The 24663-nt window shown below is 39.5% G+C and overlaps 2 long non-coding RNA genes across 2 annotated transcripts in view; one reads left to right on the forward strand and one right to left on the reverse strand.

Moving 5' to 3' along the window:
• Positions 1 to 24663, forward strand: part of LOC125101046 (uncharacterized) — a 125726-nt gene that overhangs the window by 68085 nt on the left and 32978 nt on the right. The window lies entirely within an intron of this gene.
• On the reverse strand, positions 16372 to 22954 carry LOC125101049 (uncharacterized). The gene is made up of 3 exons (XR_007127745.1): positions 22806 to 22954; positions 22155 to 22213; positions 16372 to 16667 (listed from the first exon to the last, which is right to left on the reverse strand). It is a non-coding gene; the product is annotated as an uncharacterized LOC125101049 (long non-coding RNA).

Consider the following 24663-nt stretch of genomic DNA (forward strand, 5'->3'; position numbering starts at 1 on the left):
GCCATTGCTGCTATAAACATTTGGGTGTACATGCCCCTTTGGATCACTCTATTTGTATCTTTATGGTAAATACCCAGTAGTGTGATTGCTGGGTCATAGTGTAGTTCTATTTTCAACATTTTGAGGAACCTCCATGCTGTTTTCCAGAGTGGCTGCACCAGCTGGCATTCCCAACAGTGTAGGAGGGCTCACCTTTCTTCACATCCTTGCCAGCATCTGTCGTTTCCTGACTTGTTAATTTTAGCTATTCTGACTGGTGTCAGGTGGTATCTCATTGTGGTTTTGATTTGTATTTCCCTGATGCCAAGTGATGTGGAGCACTTTTTCATGTGTCTGTTGGCCATCTGGATGTCTTCTTTGCAGAAATATCTGTTCATATCCTCTGCCCATTTCTTGATTGGATTATTTGTTCTTTCAGTGTTGAGTTTGATAAGTTCTTTATAGATTTTGAATACTAACCCTTTATCTGATGTGTCGTTTGCAAATATCTTCTCCCATTCTGCCAGTTGTCTTTTGGTTTTGTTGACTGTTTCCTTTGCTGTGCAAAAGCTTTTGATCTTGATGAGGTCCCAATAGTTCATTTTTGCCCTTGCTTCCCTTAGCTTTGGTGATGTTTCTAGGAAGAAGTTGCTGCGGCTGAGGTCGAAGAGGTTGCTGCCTGTGTTCTCCTCAAGGATTTGGATGGATTCCTTTCTCACATTGAGGTCTTTCATCCATTTGGAGTCTATTTTTGTGTGTGGTTTAAGGAAATTGCCCAGTTTCACTTTTCTGTATGTGGCTGTCCAATTTTCCCAACACCAATTGTTGAAGAGACTGTCTTTTATCCATTGGACATTCTTTTCTGCTTTGTCAAGGATTAGTTGACCATAGAGTTGAGGGTCTATTTCTGGGCTCTCTCTTCTGTTTCATTGATCTATGTGTCTGTTTTTGGACCAGTACCATGCTGTCTTGATGATGACAGCTTTGTAATAGAGCTTGAAGTCTGGAATTGTGATACTACCAACTTTGGCTTTCTTTTTCAACATTCCTCTGGCTATTCGAGGTCTTTTCTGGTTCCATATAAATTTTAGGATTATTTGTTCCATTTTTGTGAAAAAATTGATGGTATTTTGATAGGTATTGCATTAAATGTGTAGATTGCTTTAGGTAGCATAAACATTTTCACAATATTTGCTCTTCCAATCCATGAGCATGGAACATTTTTCCATGTCTTTGTGTCTTCCTCAATTTCATTCATGAGTACTTTATAGAGTTTTAAAAAATATTTTATTTATTATTTATTTGGCAGACAGAGATCACAAGTAGGCAGAGAGGCAGGCAGAGAGAGGAAGGGAAGTAGGCTCCCTCTGAGCAGAGAGCCAGATGTGGGGCTCTATCTCAGGACCCTGGGATCATGACTTGAACCAAAAGTAGAGGCTTTAACCCACTGAGCCACCCAGGCACCCCACTTTATAGTTTTCTGAGTACAGATTCTTTGCCTCTTTGGTTAGGTTTATTCCTAGGTATCTTATGGTATTGGGTGCTATTGTAAATGGGATTGACTTCTTAATTTCTCTTTCTTCTGTCTTGTTCTTGGTGTATAGAAATGCAACTGATTTCTGTGCATTGATTTTATATCCTGGCACTTTAATGAATTTCTGTACAAGTTCTAGCAAATTTGGAGTGGAGTCTTTTGGGTTTTCCACATAAAGTATCATATCATCTGCAAAGAGTGATAGTTTGACTTCTTCTTTGTCAATTTGGATGCCTTTAATTTCTTTTTATTGTCTGATTGCTGGAGCTAGGACTTCTAATGCTATGTTGAATAGCATTGGTGATAATGGACATCCCTGCTGTGATCCTGACCTTAGCGAAAAAGCTCTCAGTTTTTCTCCACTGAGAATGATACTCACTGTGGGCTTTTCATAGATGGCTTTGATGCTACACTGTGAAGAGTTTTGATCAAGAAGGGATACTGTACTTTGTCAGATGCTTTTTCAGCATCTATCGAGAGTATCATGTGGTTCTTGTTCTTTATTTTATTAATGTATTGTATCACATTGATTGATTTGTGGATGTTGAACTAACCTTGCAGCCCTGGAATAAATCCCACTTGGTCGTGGTGAATAATCCTTTTAAAGTACTGTTGGATCCTATTGGCTAGTATTTTGGTGAGAATTTTCTCATCTGTGTTCATCAAGGATATTGGTCTGTAATTCTCTTTTTTGATGGGGTCTTTGTCTGGTTTTGGATCAAGGTAATGCTGGCCTCATAAAATGAGTTTGGAAGTTTTCCTTCAATTTTATTTTTTGGAACAGTTGCAGGAGAATAGGAATTAATTCTTCTTTAAATGCTTGGTAGAATTCCCCTGGGAAGCCATCTGGCCCTGGGCTCTTGTTTGTTTGGATATTTTTGATGACTGTTTCAATCTCCTTACTGTTTATGGGTCTGTTCAGGTTCCATTTCTTCCTGGTTCAGTTTTGGTAGTTTATATGTCTCTAGGAATGCAACCATTTCTTCCAGATTGTCAAATTTGCTGGCATATTGTTGCCCATAATATATTCTTATAATTGTTTGTATTTCTTTGGTGTTGGTTGTGATCTTTCCTCTTTCATTCATGATTTTATTTATTTGGGTCCTTTCTCTTATCTTTTTGAGAAGTCTGGTCAGGGGTTTATCAATCTTATTAATTCTTTCAAAGAACCAGCTCCTAGTTTCATTGATTTGTTCTACTGTTTTTTTGTTTGTTTCTTTGTTTTTTGTTTTAGTTTCTATTTCTATTTCTATTGGTTTCTGCTCTGATCTTTATTATTTCTCTCCTGCTGGGTTTAGGTTTTATTTGCTGTTCTTTCTGAAGTTCCTTTAGGTGTAGGGTTAGGTTGTTTATTTGAGACCTTTCTTGTATCTTGAGAAAGACCTGTATTGCTATGTACTTCCTTCTTAAGACTGCCTTTGTTGCATCCCAAAAGCTGATTTTGAACAGTTGGGTTTTCATTTTCATCTGTTTCCATGAATTTTTTAATGCCTCTTTAAGTCCTGGTTGACCCATTCATTCTTAGTAGAAAGCTCTTCAGTCTCCATGTGTTCTTTCAAATTTCCTCTTGTGATTGAGAGCCAGTTTCAAAGCACTGTCACCTGAAAATATGCAGGGAATGATCCCAATCTTTTGGAACCGGTTGAGACCTGATTTGTGACCTAGGATGTGATCTATTCTTGAGAATGTTCCATGTGCACTAGAGAAGAATATGTATTCTGTTGCTTTGGGATGGAATGTCCTGAATATATCTGTGATGTCCATCTGGTCCAGTGTGTCATTTAAGGCCTTTATTTCCTTGTTGATCTTTTGCTTGGATGATCTGTCCATTTCAGTGAGGGGAGTGTTAAAATCCCCTACTATTATTGTATTCTTGTCGATGTGTTTCTTTGATTTTGTTATTAGTTGGTTTATATAGTTGGCTGCTCCCACGTTAGGGGCATAGATATTTAAAATTGTTAGATCTTCTTGTTGGACAGATCCTTTGAGTATGATATAGTGTCCCTCCTCATCTCTTATTATAGTCTGTGGCTTAAAATCTAATTTATCTGATAGAAGGATTGCCATCCCAGCTTTCTTTTGATGTCCCTTAACATGGTAAATTGTTTTCCACCCCCTCACTTTCAATCTGGAGGTGTCTTTGGGTCTAAAATGAGTTTCTTGTAGACACCATATTGATTTTTTTTTTTTTTTTGATCCATTCTGATACCCTGTGTCTTTTGATTGGGGCATTTAGCTCATTTACATTCAGGGTTACTATTGAGAGGTATGAATTGAGTGCCATTGTATTGCCTGTAAGGTGACCATTACTATATATTGTCTCTGTTCCTTTCTGCTCTGTTGCTTTTAAGCTCTCTCTTTGCTGAGGACTGCTTTCAATATTTCCTATAGAGCTGGTTTGGTGTTTACAAATTCTTTTAGTTTTTATTTGTCCTGAAGCTTTTTATCTCTCCTATTTTCAATGATAGCTTAGCTGGATATAGTATTCTTGGCTGCATGTTTTTCTCATTTAGTGCTCTGAATATATCATGCCAGTTCTTTCTGGCCTGCCAGGTCTCTGTGGATAGGTCTGCTGCCAATCTAATACTTTTACCATTGTATGTTACAGACTTCTTATCCCAGGCTGCTTTCAGGATTATCTCTTTGTCACTAAGACTTGAAATTTTACTATTAGATGATGGGGTGTGGACCTATTCTTGCTGATTTTGAGGGGGGTTCTCTGTGCCTCCTGGATTTTGATGCTTGTTCCCTTTGCCATATCAGGGAAATTCTCTACAATAATTCACCTCAATATACCTTCTGCCCCCGTCTCTCTCTCTTTTTCTTCTGGAATCCCAATTATAATAATATTGTTTTGTCTTGTAGTATCACTTATCTCTCAAATTCTTCCCTCATGGTCCAGTAGTTGTTTGTCTCTCTTTTGCTCAGCTTCTTTATTCTCCATCATTTGGTCTCCTAATCACTAATTCTCTCTTCTGCCTCATTTGTCCTAGCAGTAGGAGCCTCCATTTTTTATTGCACCTCATTAAAAGCTTTTTAAATTTCAGCTTGATTAGATTTTAGTTCTTTTATTTCTCCAGACAGGGTTTCTCTAATATCTTCCATGCCTTTTTTTGAGCCCAGCTAGCATCTTGAGAATTGTCATTCTGAACTGTAGATCCGACATATTACCAATGTCTATGTTGATTAGGTCCCTAGCCTTCGGTACTGCCTCTTGTTCTTTTTTTGTATGGTGAGTTTTTTCGCCTTGTCATTTTATCCAGATAAGAATATATGAACGAGAGAATAAAATACTAAAAGAGTGGCAAAGACCCCAGAAAAATGTTTGCTAATCAAATCAGAAGAGACCCCCAAATCATGGGGAGAAGAAAGAGAGTAAAAAGAAGTTTTTGAAAAAAAACTAAAAAAAAATATATATATATATGTATATTAGACTGGTGAATAGAACAGAGCCACCCATTTGATTTTGGGTGTATTTTGGTCCCTTAGAAGAAACTACCTCCCAAAATTTTAAAGAAAGAAAGAATACACACACACACACACACACCAAAATAAGGGTAAACACAATAAAGGGATGGAATATGACTGTAAAGATGAAAATTTTTTAAAAAATTCTAAAAAAGGGGGGGAGGAGTCAAGATGGCGGAGAAGTAGCAGGCTGAGACTACTTCAGGTAGCGGGAGATCAGCTAAATAGCTTATCTAAAGATTGCAAACACCTATAAATCCAACGGGAGATTGAAGAGAAGAAGAACAGCAATTCCAGAAACAGAAAATCAACCACTTTCTGCAAGGTAGGACTGGCGGAGAAGTGAATCCAAAGCGACGGGAAGATAGACCGCGGGGGGAGGGGCCGGCTCCCGGCTCCCGGCGGAGCAACGGAGCACAAAATCGGGACTTTTAAAAGTCTGTTCCGCTGAGGGACATCGCTCCAGAAGCTTAACTGGGGTGAAGCCCAGGCGGGGTCAGTGCGGCCTCAGGTCCCGCAGGGTCACAGAAGGATCGGGGGTGTCTGAGTGTTGCAGAGCTTACCGCTATTAGAACAGGGAAGCCGGCTACAGAGACAGAGCCGAGGAGTGAGCTCTAAACTCGGGGTTGCCTTGAACCGGTCGCAGGCTCGGTCAGCTCGGAGCTCGGCCAGAGGCCAGGGTGACGGGAGTCATTGGGCGCTGTTCTCTGAGGGCGCACTGAGGAGTGGGGCCCCGGGCTCTCGGCTCCTCTGGGCCGGAGACCGGGAGGCCGCCATCTTCACTCCCGTCCTCCGGAAGTCTACCGAAAGCGGTCAGGGAACAAAAGCTCCCGAAAGCAAACCCAGCAAACCCGAGCGGATTACTCAGCCCGGCCCCGGGTAAGGGCGGTGCAACTCCGCCTGGGGCAAAGACGCTTGAGAATCACTACAACAGGCCCCTCCCCCAGAAGATCAACGAGAAACCCAGCCAGGACCAAGTTCACCTACCAAGGAGTGCAGTTTCAATACCAAGGAGAGTGGCAGAATTCCAGAGGAGAAGAAAGCAAAGCATGGAACTCAGGGCTTTCTCCCCATGATTCTTTAGCCTTGCAGTTAATTTAATTTTTTTTTCTCTTCTTCTGCTAAATTTTTTTAACTTTTACCGTTTTCTTTTTTTAACTTTTTTAAATAGTTTATCTAATATATATATATATTTCCTTTTTATATTTTTTTATGGGCTTTCTTATTTTAATAGTTTCTTTTTTTTTTTCTTCTGAACCCCGTTTTATCCCCTTTCTCCCCCCTCACGATTTGGGATCTCTTCTGATTTGGCTAAAGCATATTTTCCTGGGGTTGTTGCCACCCTTTTAGTATTTTACTTGCTCCTTCATATACTCTTATCTGGACAAAATGACAAGGCGGAAAAAATTCACAACAAAAAAAAGAACAAGAAGCAGTACCAAAGGCTAGGGACCTAATCAATACAGACATTGGTAATATGTCAGATCTAGAGTTCAGAATGATGATTCTCAAGGTTCTAGCCGGGCTTGAAAAAGGCATGGAAGATATTAAAGCAACCCTCTCGGGAGATATAAAAGCCCTTTCTGGAGAAATAAAAGAACTAAAATCTAACCAAGTTGAAATAAAAAAAGCTATTAATGAGGTGCAATCAAAAATGGAGGCTCTCACTACTAGGATAAATGAGGCAGAAGAAAGAATTAGCGATATAGAAGACCAAATGACAGAGAATAAAGAAGCTGAGCAAAAGAGGGACAAACAGTTACTGGACCACGAGGGGAGAATTCGAGAGATAAGTGACACCATAAGACGAAACAACATTAGAATAATTGGGATTCCAGAAGAAGAGGAAACGGAAAGGGGAGCAGAAGGTATATTGGAGAGAATTATTGGAGAGAATTTCCCCAATATGGCAAAGGGAACAAGCATCAAAATCCAGGAGGTTCAGAGAATCCCCCTCAAGATCAATAAGAATAGGTCCACACCCCGTCACCTAATAGTAAAATTTACAAGTCTTAGTGACAAAGAAAAGATCCTGAAAGCAGCCCGGGAAAAGAAGTCTGTAACATACAATGGTAAAAATATTAGATTGGCAGCAGACTTATCCACAGAGACCTGGCAGGCCAGAAAGAGCTGGCATGATATATTCAGAGCACTCAACGAGAAAAAGATGCAGCCAAGAATACTATATCCAGCTAGGCTATCGTTGAAAATAGAAGGAGAGATTAAAAGCTTCCAGGACAAACAAAAACTGAAAGAATTTGCAAATACCAAACCAGCTCTACAGGAAATATTGAAAGGGGTCCTCTAAGCAAAGAGAGACCTAAAAGTAGTAGATCAGAAAGAAACAGAGACAATATACAATAACAGTCACCTTACAGGCAATACAATGGCACTAAATTCATATTTCTCAATACTTACCCTGAATGTTAATGGGCTAAATGCCCCAATCAAAAGACACAGGGTATCAGAATGGATAAAAAAACCCCATCTATATGTTGCCTACAAGAAACTCATCTTAAAACCGAAGACACCTCCAGGTTTCAAGTGAGGGGGTGGAAAAGAATTTACCATGCTAATGGACATCAGAAGAAAGCAGGAGTGGCAATCCTTATAGCAGATCAATTAGATTTTAAGCCAAAGAGTATAATAAGAGATGAGGAAGGACACTATATCATACTCAAAGGATCTGTCCAACAAGAAGATCTAACAATTTTAAATATCTATGCCCCTAACGTGGGAGAAGCCAACTATATAAACCAATTAATAACAAAATCAAAGAAACACATCGACAAGAATACAATAATAGTAGGGGATTTTAACACTCCCCTCACTGAAATGGACAGATCATCCAAGCAAAAGATCAACAAGGAAATAAAGGCCTTAAATGACACACTGGACCAGATGGACATCACAGATATATTCAGAACTTTTCATCCCAAAGCAACAGAATACACATTCTTCTCTAGTGCACATGGAACATTCTCCAGAATAGATCACATTCTTGGTCCTAAATCAAGTCTCAACCGGTATCAAAAGATTGGGATCATTCCCTGCATATTTTCAGACCACAGTGCTCTAAAGCTAGAACTCAATCACAAGAGGAAATTTGGAAAGAACCAAATACATGGAGACTAAACAGCATCCTTCTAAAGAATGAATGGGTCAATCAGGAAATTAAAGAAGAATTGAAAAAATTTATGGAAACAAATGATAATGAAAACACAATGGTTCAGAATCTGTGGGACACAACAAAGGCAGTCCTGAGAGGAAAATATATAGCGGTACAAGCCTTTCTCAAGAAACAAGAAAGGTCTCAGGTACACAACCTAACCCTACACCTAAAGGAGCTGGAGAAAGAACAAGAAAGAAACCCTAAACCCAGCAGGAGAAGAGAAATCATAAAGATCAGAGCAGAAATCAATGAAATAGTAACCAAAAAAACAATAGAACAAATCAACGAAACTAGGAGCTGGTTCTTTGAAAATATTAATAAGATTGATAAACCCCTGGCCAGACTTATCAAAAAGAAAAGAGAGAGGACCGAAATAAATAAAATCATGAATGAAAGAGGAGAGATCACAACGAACACCAAAGAAATACAGACAATTATAAGAACATTCTATGAGCAACTCTACGCCAACAAATTTGACAATCTGGAAGAAATGGATGCATTCCTAGAGACATATAAACTACCACAACTGAACCAGGAAGAAATGGAAAGCCTGAACAGACCTGAAACCAGTAAGGAGATTTTAACAGTCATCAAAAATCTCCAAACAAACAAAAGCCCAGGGCCAGATGGCTTCCCGGGGGAATTCTACTAAACATTTAAAGAAGAACTAATTCCTATTCTCCTGAAACTGTTCCAAAAAATAGAAATAGAAGGAAAACTTCCCAACTCATTTTATGAGGCCAGCATCACCTTGATCCCAAAACCAGACAAAGATCCCATCAAAAAAGAGAACTACAGACCAATATCCTTGATGAACACAGATGCAAAAATTCTCGCCAAAATACTAGCCAATAGGATTCAACAGTACATTAAAAGGATTATTCACTACGACCTAGTGGGATTTATTCCAGGGCTGCAAGGTTGGTTCAACATCCGCAAATTAATCAATGTGATACAACACATTAATAAAAGAAAGAACAAGAATCATATGATACTCTCCATAGATGCTGAAAAAGCATTTGACAAAGTACAGCATCCCTTCCTGATCAAAACTCTTCAAAGTGTAGGGATAGAGGGCACATAACTCAATATTATCAAAGTCATCTATGAAAAACCCACCGCAAATATCATTCTAAATGGAGAAAAACTGAAAGCTTTTCTGCTAAGGTCAGGAACACGGCAGGGATGTCCGTTATCACCACTGCTATTCAACATAGTACTAGAAGTCCTAGCCTCAGCAATCAGACAACAAAAGGAAATTAAAGGCATCCAAATCGGCAAAGAAGAAGTCAAACTATCACTCTTCACAGATGATACGATACTATATGTGGAAAACCCAAAAGACTCCACTCCAAAACTGCTAGAACTTGTGCAGGAATTCAGGAATGTGTCAGGATATAAAATCAATGCACAGAAATCAGTTGCATTTCTCTACACCAACAACAAGACAGAAGAAAGAGAAATTAAGGAGTCCATCCCATTTACAATTGCACCCAAAACTATAAGATACCTAGGAATAAACCTAAACAAAGAGGCAAAGAATCTATACACAGAAAACTAGAATTTACTCATTAAAGAAATTGAGGAAGACACAAAGTAATGGAAAAATGTTCCATGCTCCTGGATTGGAAGAATAAATATTGTGAAAATGTCTATGCTACCTAAAGCAATCTACACATTTAATGCAATTCCTATCAAAGTACCATCCATTTTTTTTTCAAAGAAATGGAACAAATAATCCTAAAATTCATATGGAACCAGAAAAGACCTCGAATAGCCAAAGGAATATTGAAAAAGAAAGCCAAAGTTGGTGGCATCACAATTCCGGACTTCAAGCTCTATTACAAAGCTGTCATCATCAAGACAGCATGGTACTGGCACAAAAACAGACACATAGATCAATGGAACAGATTAGAGAGCCCAGAAATAGACCCTCAACTCTATGGTCAACTCATCTTCGACAAAGCAGGAAAGAATGTCCAATGGAACAAAGACAGCCTCTTCAATAAATGGTGTTGGGAAAATTGGACAGCCACATGCAGAAAAATGAAATTGGATCATTTCCTTACACCACACACGAAAATAGACTCAAAATGGATGAAGGATCTCAATGTGAGAAAGGAATCCATCAAAATCCTCGAGGAGAACACAGGCAGCAACCTCTTCGACGTCAGCCGCAGCAACATCTTCCTAGAACATCACCAAAGGCAAGGGAAGCAAGGGCAAAAATGAACTTTTGGGATTTTATCAAGATCAAAAGCTTTTGCACAGCAAAGGAAACAGTGAACAAAACCAAAAGACAACTGACAGAATGGGAGAAGATATTTGCAAATGACATATCAGATAAAGGGCTAGTGTCCAAAATCTATAAAGAACTTAGCAAACTCAACACCCAAAGAACAAATAATCCAATCAAGAAATGGGCAGAGGACATGAACAGATATTTCTGCAAAGAAGACATCCACATGGCCAACAGACACATGAAAAAGTGCTCCATATCACTCGGTATTAGGGAAATACAAACCAAAACCACCATGAGATATCACCTCACACCAGTCAGAATGGCTAAAATTAACAAGTCAGGAAATGACAGATGCTGGCGAGGATGCGGAGAAAGGGGAACCCTCCTACACTGTTGGTGGGAATTCAAGCTGGTGCAACCACTCTGGAAAACAGCATGGAGGTTCCTCAAAATGTTGAAAATAGAACTACCCTATGACCTAGCAATTGCACTGCTGGGTATTTACCCTAAAGATACAATTGTAGTGATCCGAAGCGGCACGTGCACCCGAATGTTTATAGCAGCAGTGTCTACAATAGCCAAACTATGGAAAGAACCTAGATGTCCATCAACAGACGAATGGGTAAAGAAGATGTGGTATATATACACAATGGAATACTATGCAGCCATCAAAAGAAATGAAATCTTGCCATTTGCGACGACGTGGATGGAACTAGAGGGTATCATGCTTAGCGAAATATGTCAATCGGAGAAAGACAACTATCATATGATCTCCCTGATATGAGGGAGAGGAGATGCAACATGGGGGGTTGAGGGGGTAGGAGAAGAATAAATGTAACAAGATGGGATTGGGAGGGAGACAAACCATAAGTGACTCTTAATCTCATAAAACAAACTGAGGGTTGATGGGGGGAGGGGGTTGGGAGAGGGGGGGTGGGGTTATGGATATTGGGGAGGGTATGTGCTATGGTGAGTGCTGTGAAGTGTGTAAACCTGGCGATTCACAGACCTGTACCCCTGGGGATAAAAATATGTTTATAAAAAAATAAAATTTAAAAATGTAAAAAAAAAAAAAAAACATTTCAGGAAGAAGAGATTTTTAAAAAGAGAAAGGAAGGCAGAGAGGGAAAATAAAGCTTTAAAAATTAAAAAAAAAATTCTAAAAAAGGAATTGATAAGTTAAGCTGGTTAAGAAAAGAAATTGAAGAGAATTTGCTCAGGCTGGAGACTAGAACAAAGCCCTGTGCTAGATTTAGGATATATTTTGATCTATTAGCAGAAGTTGTATCCCAAAATTTTTTAGAAGAAAAAACCCTATATGTATACAAAAATTAAAGTTAGATAAAATGAAGGATAAAATATGACTATAATAATGAAGATTTAAAAAGTTATTTTTTTAAGAAAGGTATTGTTAAGATAAACTAGTTAAAAAAACATTAAAAGAGGAAAGAGGAAAAGTTAAAATATTAGAATAAAAAAAACTAAAATTAAAAAAATTTAACTTTGCAAGATTGAAGAATCATGGGGAAAAAGCCATGAATACTTGCTTTCCCCTCCTCTGGACTTCCCCTGTTCTTGATCAGTGAGCTTTGTCTTGGCTGGATGTTCTTGCTGATCTTCTGGGGAAGGGGACTGTTGTGGTGACTCTCAAATGTCTTTGCCCAAGGTGGAATTGCACTGCCCTTGCACGGGCCAGGATAAGTAATCTGCTTGAGTTCACTCTTGGGAGCTTTTGTTCCCTAAACGCTTTCTGTAGAGTTCTGGAGGACTGGAACGAAAATGGTGGCCTCCCAGTCTCCGGCCCTTTGAGAGCTCGGGGGCCCCACTCCTCAGTGTGCCCTCAGAAAAGCGCTCAATCACTCCTGTCTCCCTGGTCTCTGGCCATGCTCTGAGCTCACCCAGCCTGTGACCGAGCATTTCTGTCTCTGGCACACAGCCTCATTTGGAGTCTCCAAATCCAGCAGATTCCTGCCACTGTGCTTTTCTGGTGGCTCTCCCCGGATCTGCCACTTGTGGGATCTCTGTTCAAAGAGCAGTGGTCTGATTGTGCCACGGATCACAGTTTAAGGTAATCCCAAGCTGAGAGCTCACTCCTTGGCTCTGTCTCTGTAGCCAGCTTACCCACTCTAATACCTGCGAGCTCTGCTATACTCAGACACCCCTGATCCTTCTGTGACTCCACAGGACCTGAGACCTCAATGTCCCCACAAGGGCTGCACCCTCGCTTAGCCTCTGGAGTGATGTCCCTCAGTGGAGCAGACTTTTAAAAGTTCACATTTTTGCTCTGTTGCTCCACCGCTTGCTAGGAGCCAGCCCCTCCCCCGACGGTCTATCTTCCTGTAGCTTCGGATTCACTTCTCCACACATCCTACCTTTCAGAAAGTGGTTGATTGTCTGTTTCTAGAATTGCTGCTCTTCTTCTCTTCGATTTCTTGTTGGGTTTGTAGGTGTTTGGAATGGTTTGGTAACTATCTAACTGAACTCCTGCAACCTGATGTCATCTCAGTCTGCTACTCCTCTGCCATCTTAACTCCTCTCTCCATGCTATTCCTTTTCATCTTTCACCCTGCTCCCTCCCTGTCACAATATAGCTGCAGTAGTTCAAGCTATCATGATCTCACACCAATGTCTAGAGGTAGGAAAAGAGAACCTCTTCCTTGTGTTTCTGTAGAAAAGCCCAAGAAACCTTATCAGAAGCAACCTCCCACTATTCCATCCTACTCACACTTCTCTTCAAGTTTTGTTGGCCATAGTAGGGTCATAATGGAAGTACCATGACTTGTTGGATGATATAAATGTTACTTATGTGGGTGGGGCTAGAGCACTTGGCCAATTGGGTGAACACAGATAATTGTCAGGATGGAAAAAGAGGGGAATGGTGTTGAGTTGACAGAGACCCTGCTACACTGAGAAGCACCATTCCAAAAAAATTGGAAAAAAGAATTCAATTGGTGAATGCATGTTATTAAATATTATGCATTGATTAGAGGGAATATGTGTAGAAAAACATAGGTAGATCATAAAAACACAGTACTCAGTGAAAAACAGTGGGAAAGAGAACAAAATCTATCATACAAAATATGGTGTTTCAAAACACATGAACACTGGAACTTTCACATATTGCTGTCAGGGGCATAAACTGGGTACAGCAACTTGGGAAAAATGTCAGGTAGGTTCTACTAATGGTAAACAAAAGCAGGCCCTACTTCCCAGGAGATTGGTCTTCTAGCTGTATAAATGTGCATGTCTGTATAAATGTGCACCAGATATGTCTGGGAATATTCAGAGCAGCACCAGTCATAGCAGTCCCAAACTGGAAACCAGCCACCCAACTTTCCATCAACTAGAGAATAGATAAATCCATGGTGGTATAATTCCACAGTGGAAAACTAATGGAATACAGTATTCACTGGAATGCTGTACAGGGATGACAGCAAATGAACTACTATTATACACCACAACTAGTGAAATGAGTCCGTTACCCAAGAGTTTTAAGTGTACACTTCCACTTACATAAATTTCAAAGTTAGGTAAAATGAATCTGTAACAATAGGACTCAAGATAGCGATTACCTGTTCAGGGAGGGTCATAGCTATTGGGAGGGGACTCCTGGTGGGCTGGTAATATTTTATTTCTTAACATATGTGGTGGTCTCATGGATTTATTTGCGAAAATTCACTGAGCTGTACAGTTATGATGGGCATTTTTCATTATGTATGCTATACTTAAATTTTTTTCCTTAAAAAAATGCGCATATGCAATAGCACTCATTTGGGGTGCCTGGGTGGCACAGTTGGTTGTGTCTGACTCTTGGTCTCAGCTCAGGTCATGATCTCAGGGTGGTGAGATTGAGCCCCATATTGGGCTTCTGCACTTAGTACCAAATCTGCTCAAGATTCTTTCTCCCTCTGCACTTCCTCCCACCAAGGATGCACGCTCTCTCTCCCTCTCAAATAAATAAATAAGTCTTTAAAAAAAAAAAAAAGGAAAAAGATCTCAAAATAGTATTCACTTAATTAATATTCAGTGACTATTTCTAGGCACTGTCTGGACACTGAAAATACAAAGGGAACTCGGTCCCTGCCTTCATGGAGCTTAATCTTAATAATAAAAATAAATGTAGTGATGATAACAGCAAATAATACTTACATAGCATAGATTATTTTCTGCATAAAATTGTGATGGTTTGAGGTAGATACTGTCATCCTCGCAATTTTAGAGCTGAGGAAATCGAGGCACAAAGCTGCCTGCTGAAGATCACAGAGTGAGTGGTAGAGTGACAGTGCAAGCCCAAGAACTAGAACTCCAGAGTCTGGCTTTGAACCATGATGCCATATCGCCTCTCATTCCAGTGAGGGGAGACAGACAAAGAACAAAAGTAGGTATGAGAAGAATTTTAGGTGGCAGGTACTCAAACTGAGAAAAAGCACGGTATAGTACGGAAAGTGACAAGGGGATTGCTGTTTTAAATAGAATGATTAGGGAAAGTTTTTAAAAATAAAGTGACATTTGAAAACTAGACATGAAGAAAGTGAGTGAGCCATTGGATAGCTGAGCAGTAAGTGTTTCAGGCAAAAGAAACAGCAAGGCCCTGCCTAGAAGGCCATGATGGCTAAAGCAGAATGAGATGGACGGAAGTGGGAGGGTATGATCTAATGGGCACAAGATCATGCACGGTCTTGTAGGCCAGTGCTTGTTTTTATAAGGATATATACCTATCCAATGACAGATATAGTATGCTTATTAGAGTGAATGCTCACCATAGGGAATAGCTGAAGGGATCTTGAATAAAAGAAATAAATGCAAAGTTAGTACCAACCTATTAAGCTAGAGTGTCATAAGTATTATTAACTCAGTTTTATTTTTTAATTTTTAAAAACACAGTGTTAGATTAGTTTCAGGTATACAATTGAGTGATTTAACAATTCCATACATCATGCGATGCTTATCACAATACCCCCTTTCACCCCTGTCCCCCCATCCACCTCCCCTCTGGTAAACCATTAGTTTGTTCCCTATAATTAAGAGTCTGTTTCTTGATGTCTCTTTTACTCTCTCCCTTTCACTTTGCTGGGCTTTTTTGTTTCTTAAATTCCACATATGAGTGATATATATGGTATTTGCTTTCTCTGACATGTTTCACTTAGCAATATACTCTCTAGTTCCGTCCACTGTCAGTGCAAATGGCAAGATTTCATTCTTTTTTATGGCTGAATAATATTCATTGTGTGTGTGTGTGTGTGTGTGTGTGTGTGTGTGTGTGTGTGTATACCCCATCTTTCTCCGTTGATTAATCGATGGACACTTAGGCTACTTTCATAGTTTAGCTACTGTAAATAATACTGCTATAAACAAGGGGTGCATGTATCCCTTTGAATTAGTGACTTTGTATTCTTTGGATAAGTACCCTGTAATGCCATTGCTTGATTGTAGGGTAGTTCTATTTTTAACTTTTGCAGGAACCTCCATACTATATATCTGAATTGTGGGGTAGAGGTGGAAACAACTCTGGCATAGTCTTTAACCAAAGAGGAATCTATACTCCATCTCCACACCACCATAAATTATCCCCAAATTAAAATGATTGCATCAAATTTCCACTTCACAGAAGAAAGGTATACCCTATGTATGTTAGGACTTCTTTATTACTCACATGAGTGGCAGTATCTACAGTGGATAGCACTGCCTCTGGCCTGCAATGTAGCAAGAGTCCTCTTTTCATCTTAACAAATAATCTTACCAAAAGAGTGACAAGACATACTTCTTTAAAAAAAATGAAAATCAGTCCTCTAAAAAATACATAACCTATGGTCTTGTTTTTTTCTGGGAATGTCAGACACATTGACGAACTATATGCATTGATGTTTAAAATACTGTGATTTCTTCAAAACATCCTGCTTGTATATCAGTATACCCCAAGAAGCATCAAGCCTTATTATTTGTATTTAAAATTAGTTTATTTCTTTGCCCAGAGAAAAAGTATGCACTTTGTTAGTTGTATGAGATCTTGCTTTAGGTTAGAAGGTTTTGATTTTATTCAGGGCTTATTATTGAAAATTCTGTCTCCTTCTTTAGTTTTGAGTTTTCAAAATCCAGAAAAGTATCTTCTAAAAAAAGACAATTGTTCTGTAACAATTCAGATGAAATAATATTTAAAAGGAGTTCAGAAATTATGCTTTAGACTTCATCAAGAAATTTCAAAGAAAAAAGATGAGTAGAAAGGGAAACATCTTCTGTGATTTGATTCTCAAATGAACTTCTAGGTTTCAGGCCTATATAAAGAAGGAAATGTAAAAAGACAGACACTCAGTACAATAATTTATAATGCATTTGTTAGTCTGTTCATTATTTGTTGAATGTCTCCTGAATGTCAAACCCTGTGCTAAGTACCTGAGAAATACTGATGAGGGAAAAGAGACACAGTCCTGCCTTCATCATGCTACAGGCTCAGTGGACATCACTAATTACATAAGCGTATAAAACTGTGAGTGTGATAAGTGCTATGGAGAAGAAGCTCATGGTACAGTGAGAGGCTGTAAGGAAGACTTTGGACTATTGAGGTTATTTAGAGAAAGCTGTTCTGGAAACATGATGATTAAATTCTGATCTGAAGGAAAAAGGTAGGATTAACTTGTTGAAGGAAGAAAGGAAGAAGGTACAGAACAGAGGGAAAAGCCAAGTAATGAGAGGGAACGTAGAACTGAAAGACAGTCAAGAGGGCTAGAATTCTCAGAGAAAGGAGGACTATAGATGAAAGTCATACTTATTTATTCACGTAATCCAAATGTATTATATGCTTACTCTGTACCAAATCTTAGTGTAGGTGCTGAATATATTAGTGTTGACTTGTCACGTAAGTAAAGACAGGACATTAAAAAGTTTTAACCATGCGGAATGGGGGGTGGATGTTGATATGATCATATTTGTGTTTTACAGAGCTAACTAGCTGTAATATGGAGAAAGGATGAAAAGAGGCCAGAGTGGATTGTGTTGATCAGTGAAGGGGCTGTTACAGTAGTCTAGTTGGGAGACAATAATAGCTTGATGAGGAGAGTGGTGCCAGAGATGCCAAGAAATGGATGGCTTCAAGAGATAATTTAGGAAGCAAACTAGGATGTTGTATGTAGTAGGTCGAGGGGCAGAGAGGAAAATGTCAAGGATGTGTCTGAGGTTTCTAGCTTGCATAGCTGGATAGGTTAGCTAAAACAATGGCAGTAATAATATCACCAGCCACTTTGACCTGAGTTTGGAGTGGTGAGCGACGGTGGGTGGGAATTACTGAGGTATAGTCTTTCATCAAAGTAGAATCCTTCCTCCAAATCACTGTATATAACCAAGCATGATCACCTCAAGTCTCTACTTTTTTGGTATTGTTGTTTCTGTTTTTTTCTGGACAGAGTAGACATGTTCTACATATGTTAGAACTTCATTGGTTCTGATGCTCCATGTGAACAGTGAAGGCTTTTAAGAACTGTACTATTTTGGCCATGCATGTTGCCAAGAGCCTCTTTTTTGCTTTAGTCACAGCATGTTCTGAAAAGAGCAGTAACACTTCGTTCCCTAAGAGCAATGCAAGAATGCAATGGAAGAGGTAGATCAGGGAGGGGAGGATTTACCCCAGCTTCTCAGTTGGGAGCTAGGTAAGATCAAAGCCCAGAGCTAGGAGATACAGTCCATGAGACTAGAGTGTGGGGTGGGCCATCTGGCCTGGTAGGAGATGAGGGTGAAGGAGTGGGCTGAGGTGACTTCCCAGAGGGCTCTCTGTATTTTGCTAAGGTTTGACTTCACTGAAAGGGCAGTGGGGGGTGGACTTTGAAAAGGTTAGGAAAATGTCAGGAGCAAGGTTAGATTTGCATTTTACAAAGACGACTTTATAATAATTTAAACTGCTCTTATTGTATGTACTTTTTCTGGACATGTGCTGTTTTCATAATAAAATAATTTTTTTTAAAAAAAGCTGATTTTGTCTGTGGTATAGATTAGATAAGACTTGGAATGTGAGATGAGATGCAGGGAGACCAATTAGGAAGCTGCTGCAACAGGAGGTTGCTAAACTGGAAGAAAAATGTAACATTTGGAGCCAGGAAGACTTAAATTTGGATGGACCCTGGCTTTGCCACTTCTGGATTGTGTGAGTTTGGACAACTATTTTTCTTCTCTAGGTCTTAGTTTTTTTTTTAATCTGTGAGAATACAGGGAGCAATACCTCCTTCCATTATTCTCTGTTGTGAAAATTAGGTATACTAAGTTCTAGCATATAGTACTGTCAGTAAATGTATTTCTAGTTTTAATAGAGTGAAAAGTATGAATTAAGACACAGGCAATGGGAATGGAGAAGGAGGAATAGATGGCAGTGATTTTTAAAAAAAAATTTATTTATTTGACAGAGAGAGAGACAGCGAGAGCAGGAACACAAGCAGGGGGCATGGGAGAGGGAAGGCAGGCTTCCCGCTGAGCAGGGAGCCCGCTGTGGGGCTCCATCCCAGGGCCTTGGGATCATGACCTGGGCTGAAATTAGATGCTTAATGACTGAGCCACCCAGGTGCCCCGATGGCAGTGATGTTAAGGATGTAGATTATATAAGCCTCAGAGACTGATGGAATGATGTTGGGGAGCTGCCATACTTCCTGGGAATTCTACTTGGATGGGATTAGGCAGATGGTGATTCCATTCACTTAGAGAACATAGGAGGAATGTCAGGGTTATTGGTTGGATGAAGGGGCAAGGTGGGAATGAGGGGAATTATGAACTCAGTGTGGGACTTGTTACACTTGAGATGCTCTGAAGTCAGTTGGCTCTTTGGGTCTTTAGCTCTCTGGGAGAGTTAGGGCTCCATGATGGATAACGGGGGAGGTGGTACTTTCTAACGAAAATGTGCTCAGAGTAATGAGTAGAGTAGGCCATAGGGAGCATGAGTGTTTTAAGAGGAAAGCAATAGAACAGGAGACAAAAAGAGCAGGGGAGAGGGGATGAGAAAAGAAAATGGTAATATATGTTAAAAAGGAAAACAGGAGTTTATAAGCCAAGAGAGAAGAAAATTTCAAGAGGGAGGTAGTAATTAATTATGTCAGCTGGCACAGAGAGATCAGCTAAGGTTGACACTGAAAAAAATGTATTGGATTTAGCAACTGGTGGTGGGAGGTAAGGCTGGTGTCACGGTTTTGCTAGAGATTCTTGTGTAGAGTGCTAGGGCCAGAATCCAGATTGTAGTCTGTGGAAGAGTGGACAGGCAGTAAGAAGTGGGCATGGGGTGGAATTGTCCTCTATTCTTTTTCTGAGGGGAAAGAGAAAAATAGAGATGGTGGTGTTTTGTGTGTTGCTTTTAAGAAGCGAATGCTTGGGTGTATGAAGTAGCCAAAATAGAGAGAGATAGAATAGGGTGATTCTGAACTATGTGGGAGGGGGTGGAATTTGCCAGCACAGGTGAAGGAATTAGCCAGAAACCAGAAAAGGGAGGTCACTTCCTCTAGAATGAGGGTATAGATAAAAATAGAGCTTGGGGGACGCCTGGGTGGCTCAGTTGGTTAAGCAGCTGCCTTCGGCTCAGGTCATGATCCCAGCGTCCTGGGATCGAGTCCCACATCGGGCTCCTTGCTTGGCAGGGAGCCTGCTTCTCCCTCTGCCTCTGCCTGCCACTCTGTCTGCCTGTGCTCAGTCTCGCTTCTCTCTCTATGACAAATAAATAAATAAAATCTTTAAAAAAAAAATAGAGCTTGGGTTGGAGAGGTGTGAAATATTGAGGAAGTTCATGCTGATGATCTTAATAGTCTTTGTGAAGAGGTATGTGGAGAGAATGGCACCACTCACAAGGCATGAGGATTAGGAAGAAAGATTTGCTTTTATTAAGCTGTTTGGGGGGCCAGTAACAGTTGCTTATAAGTGGGCTCTGGAAGGGATTGTTGAGTAGTACTCTAGAATCTGTTGGAGCTGAAAGTAATTCACTGGCTGGGTGTCTTCCGCCAGTGTTCTCCATTGTACCCGCAAGACTCAGGAAGGGGCTGACAGAAGCAAAGGGGCATTACTCAGTGTATGGGGTGTTGAATGGGAGGTGAGGGTTGAAGGGAGCTCCTGGATCCTGAGGATGTAGGCTATGGTGGATAGTGGGACTGGTGAGTGTGTGTTTAGGAATAGAGAGGTCAAATGGCCTCTCTTCCTCCTCCCCCTAACACCTATAATCTGAATAGAAAAGCACAGGGTAGGGCACTGAGTTATCTACAAAGCTATTTTTACTTAGCCTCTAGTGGGGGGTTCCTGTTGTTTTTTCTTTCTTGGGAGGAGGCAGCAATTTTTAAAAAATGAATTTAAAGGAAATGATTTATGTAATATGAAGTTTTACACAATGGGAACACTGAAAAGATTTCAAACACTGGTGAGACGAAACAGTATTTCCAGAGGGATTACAAATAACTACAAGTCCTATTCTTAATTAAGTTAAAAAAATAATTACAAGACAATGCATGAATTATCCTTTCTTTCTTTGTCTTTCTTTCTTTTCTTTCTCTCTTTCTCCCTCTCTTTCTTTCTCCCTTTCTTTTTTCCTCTTTTATTCTTTCTTTCTCTCTCTCTCTCTCTCCCTCCCTTCTTTTTCCCTTTCCTTTTCCCTTTTCCTTTCCCTTTCTCCTTTCCTTTCACTAAATTGTCCTAAATCTTTTATGTCTTACCTTAGTAAGAGGAAATAAAATGGGTTATAACTAGCTGTTGATACTGGACTTTTCATTCAGGCCTGTGTGTGTGTTGTGTGAGTCAAGGAGTCCTCTCTGCATTTTGTGGTATTAGATGTCAAGTATCAGGGACAAATAAGAAAATCTGTGGGAGTTATTATCAGTAGCTAAAACTCTTTTTGCAGTTAATTTTTTTAAATGATAGGAATAAAGTATTGAAATCAAAGTGTTCAAGAATATGTAATTCACGTAATAATATCTTTAAAATTCTGGCAGGAGATGGGCAAGGAAGCAGTCAGTCTGGGGTTGGAGATAGGAGGATAGTTTTGGAAGGGGTCAGTTATGCCAATAAATGCTCACTCCAAGTGCTGCCTTTTTAAAGCCATGCTTGCCCTTTTTATAGGTTCCCTCTCTACATTGCCTTGAATTAGTCTGGTTGGGGGAGATAGTGAGGAAAGAAATTAAGTCTTGTAGGGGAGCCCATCGATGACTCTTGTGGGTGCTGAGGTTACTCTGAGGGCAGCCAGATTTCCTGCCAGAAGTTGCCGTGGTGCTATGAAAATGTCAGGAAGTGTTCATAATACCACTGTTCTTAATAGCTCCAAAATGGAAACATAAAAATGCTGACCATAGGAGAAAAAAGTAAATAATTGTGGCTAATTCTCATGATGGGATATTTACTTGCAATGAGTGAAAGTACAGATAACAACAAGATGCTGAGTGAAAAAGAAAATCCCAGAAAACTATATATAGTACAATACCATTTTTGTAACATTCAAAAACAAGCAAAGGAAAAATAAACACAAAGTTTGGGATAGTGGTTACTCCTGAGGTGGCAAGGGTAGAGGGCAGACAGAGGACGGGCATGGAGAGAGCATATAAATAGGTATAAGTTATTGTTAATATCATTGTTCAGGCTAAATGGTCTATTCATAGGTGTTTATATATTATTGAAATAAGATAAATAAAGAGAGCCATAAATGGATTAATGGAAATAGTACTTGAGAAACCAAATAAGTATACATTTCAAGCAGCATGACATTGTAAGCCAAAATATGTTGTAACATGGGCCCAGTTGGCAAGCACAGCCCTTCTCACCTGGTAAGCAAGGCTCAAGAGACTCTTCCCACATGGGTTTAACTTCTAGTTTTGATGGACTGCAAATGAAGGAGTTCAGAAAGTTGTTAAATACCATGAAAACAAAAACAACAATATCTTTTTGAGTTGGTATGTGTAAGTATGTTTCTAGGATAGATACCAAGAAATAGATTAATTAAAGGGAAGAGTATGTACATTTAAATTTTTGATAGATACTGCCAAATTACTCTCCAAAAAATGTGCTAATTGATATCAACACAACTTTTTTTTTTTTTTTAATGTATATATCTTTGCCAATACTGGCAATTACCAGTGATTCTCAATCTTCTGACTTAGCCGACTGGAAAAATAGGATATCTCATTTTTGCCTCAAACAACCAATCTGTAGGTGAGCTTCTGGTATGGGAGTTATTAGTGAATTGAAGACACTGTGCATATTTTTGTTCCATTATTGGTGAAAGAATGGCTGTAGTTATATTTGCCTAAAAATTCTTTTTTTTTTAAAGATTTTTATTTATTTATTTGATAGAGATCACAAGTAGGCAGAGAGGTAGGGGCGCCCCTATTTGCCTAAAAATTCTTAGGGAAGAGTTTTGACCTGTGACTGGATCTGTTACTCCCTAATCCATTTGAGCAGGAAGTAGTACTTACCTGAAGCACTTTCAGGGATGGAAGAAGAGGAAAGGGAGATTTATTTGTCAAGTAGTGGGCTACTTTTATGTGTCAAGTAGTGGGCTAGGGGCTTTTGCATGTTCTCTCATTTAGTGTCTTCTTCATGGCAGCCCTCTGAGAAAATCTGGAGGCTCAGAGATGTGAAGACTTGTATTAGTCATACAGTTAGGAAGTGATTCAGCTAGCTCTCATTTCATTTTTCACACTTTTCTTCCCTTAAGCCTAAAGAAGATAGCACCATTTTAAGGATCTGGTCTTTTAATGGTTCTATTCCAGTGGTTCTTAACCTTGGCCATACATTGAAATTGCCTGGGGAACCAGAAAAAAATATTCATGGCTAGGTTCTATTCCTGGAGATTCTGATGTGCTTGGTCTGAGGTGTAGCCTAGACATTGGGATTTTTAAAAATCTCACAGAGATTCTCCTTTCAGCCAAGGTAGAGAGCCACTGGTCTAATTCAGTGATCTCCAGACTTCTTTTTAGACTTTCATTACCTATAATTTGATTTTGTGATACTGTCTTACCATCTTATCTCCTGAAAGTTTTGCAACTTTTTTCTTTGGTTTATTTTGAGACATTTGGAAAAATGCCATCATAGACTTTGGAGTAATTGCAGCTATCCTAGTGTGAGATGGGTAGAAGGACTGCATTACTAAATTGAGGTCAGAAATTGCTGACCTAATTATTTCTCAGATCTTTATTTTGCAGTTTTTAAAATCAGTAAACCAACTGCAGCATGACATAAGCAATCTTCTTCTTGAAGAAGAGTATCAGCAAAATATTAGTTTCACTTATGACTTTTCACAAATACGTTTTAATCTGTTACTGAACATCAAATAGGGCAGGTCAGGGAGTTCAAAAAAGGAAATATGTCATCTGTAATAAATGAAATCTTATTCAAATTTTATTCATTTTTTTCTGGGAATATTTACTCACTGCCCTATAAAAATAAAATAGCTTCTGATTGTCTTCCACAAGTACTTGATGAGCTTAGTTGGTGAAAACATTTTTCTCATCTGGATATCAAGGTGCCTTCCCCAACCTTCAGTGCAGCTTTGGAAGAACTCGCATCATTATTTTGGCAGCTCAAATGGGACTCATAATGCCTCTTACTCATTCATTTGTTGTGGCTTATTCTTTTAACTGAAGTGTTGTTAACACACCGTGTTGCATTTGTTTCAGGTGTACAACGTAGTGATGCCACAGCTCTGTATATTGTGCTGTGCTCACCGCAGGTGTAGCGCCCATCTGTCACTGCACAAGACCACTACAGTACCACTGACTACATTCCCTATCCTGTGCCCTTCAACCCCATGACTTACTCATCCTATAACTGGAAGCCTGTTGTGGTTCATTCTTACTGTATGTTGGTCTTTGACACCGCATTTCTTTGTGACTCAGGCAACAGTTGCAGGAGAGCCATGCAGAGATTCTGGCAAAGACCTCGTTCTTTCCTTTCCAAAGCACTTATTATTGTTGTTCATATTTTAACTGGTAGACTTTTTCAGACCCGTTTAATGTAACTCTGGCTATGGGATCCTATTCGAATTCTGTGTGAACTGGGAGACTTTCTCCTACCAGTCTTCTTTTCTCTAAGTCTCATTCATCATGGCCTAGTCCTAGGATCAGCTTTGCAAAAACCATGCAGTCTGGCAGCATGGGAAAAGCAGAGTTGGTGGACTTTGCTTTTAATTCCATCTCAACAAGTTCCTATAGAATTTTGAGTTATTCTTTTTGAGTTATTCCTTAATCTATAAAATGGAGATAGATAATAGTTCCTGAGGAGCAAACAATAGACTGTGCATGAAAGCACTTTGAAATATAGAAAGTATAGCAT

This window comes from Lutra lutra, chromosome 5 (assembly GCF_902655055.1).
Source record: "Lutra lutra chromosome 5, mLutLut1.2, whole genome shotgun sequence".
In the NCBI taxonomy this organism is placed as follows: Eukaryota; Metazoa; Chordata; class Mammalia; order Carnivora; family Mustelidae; genus Lutra; species Lutra lutra.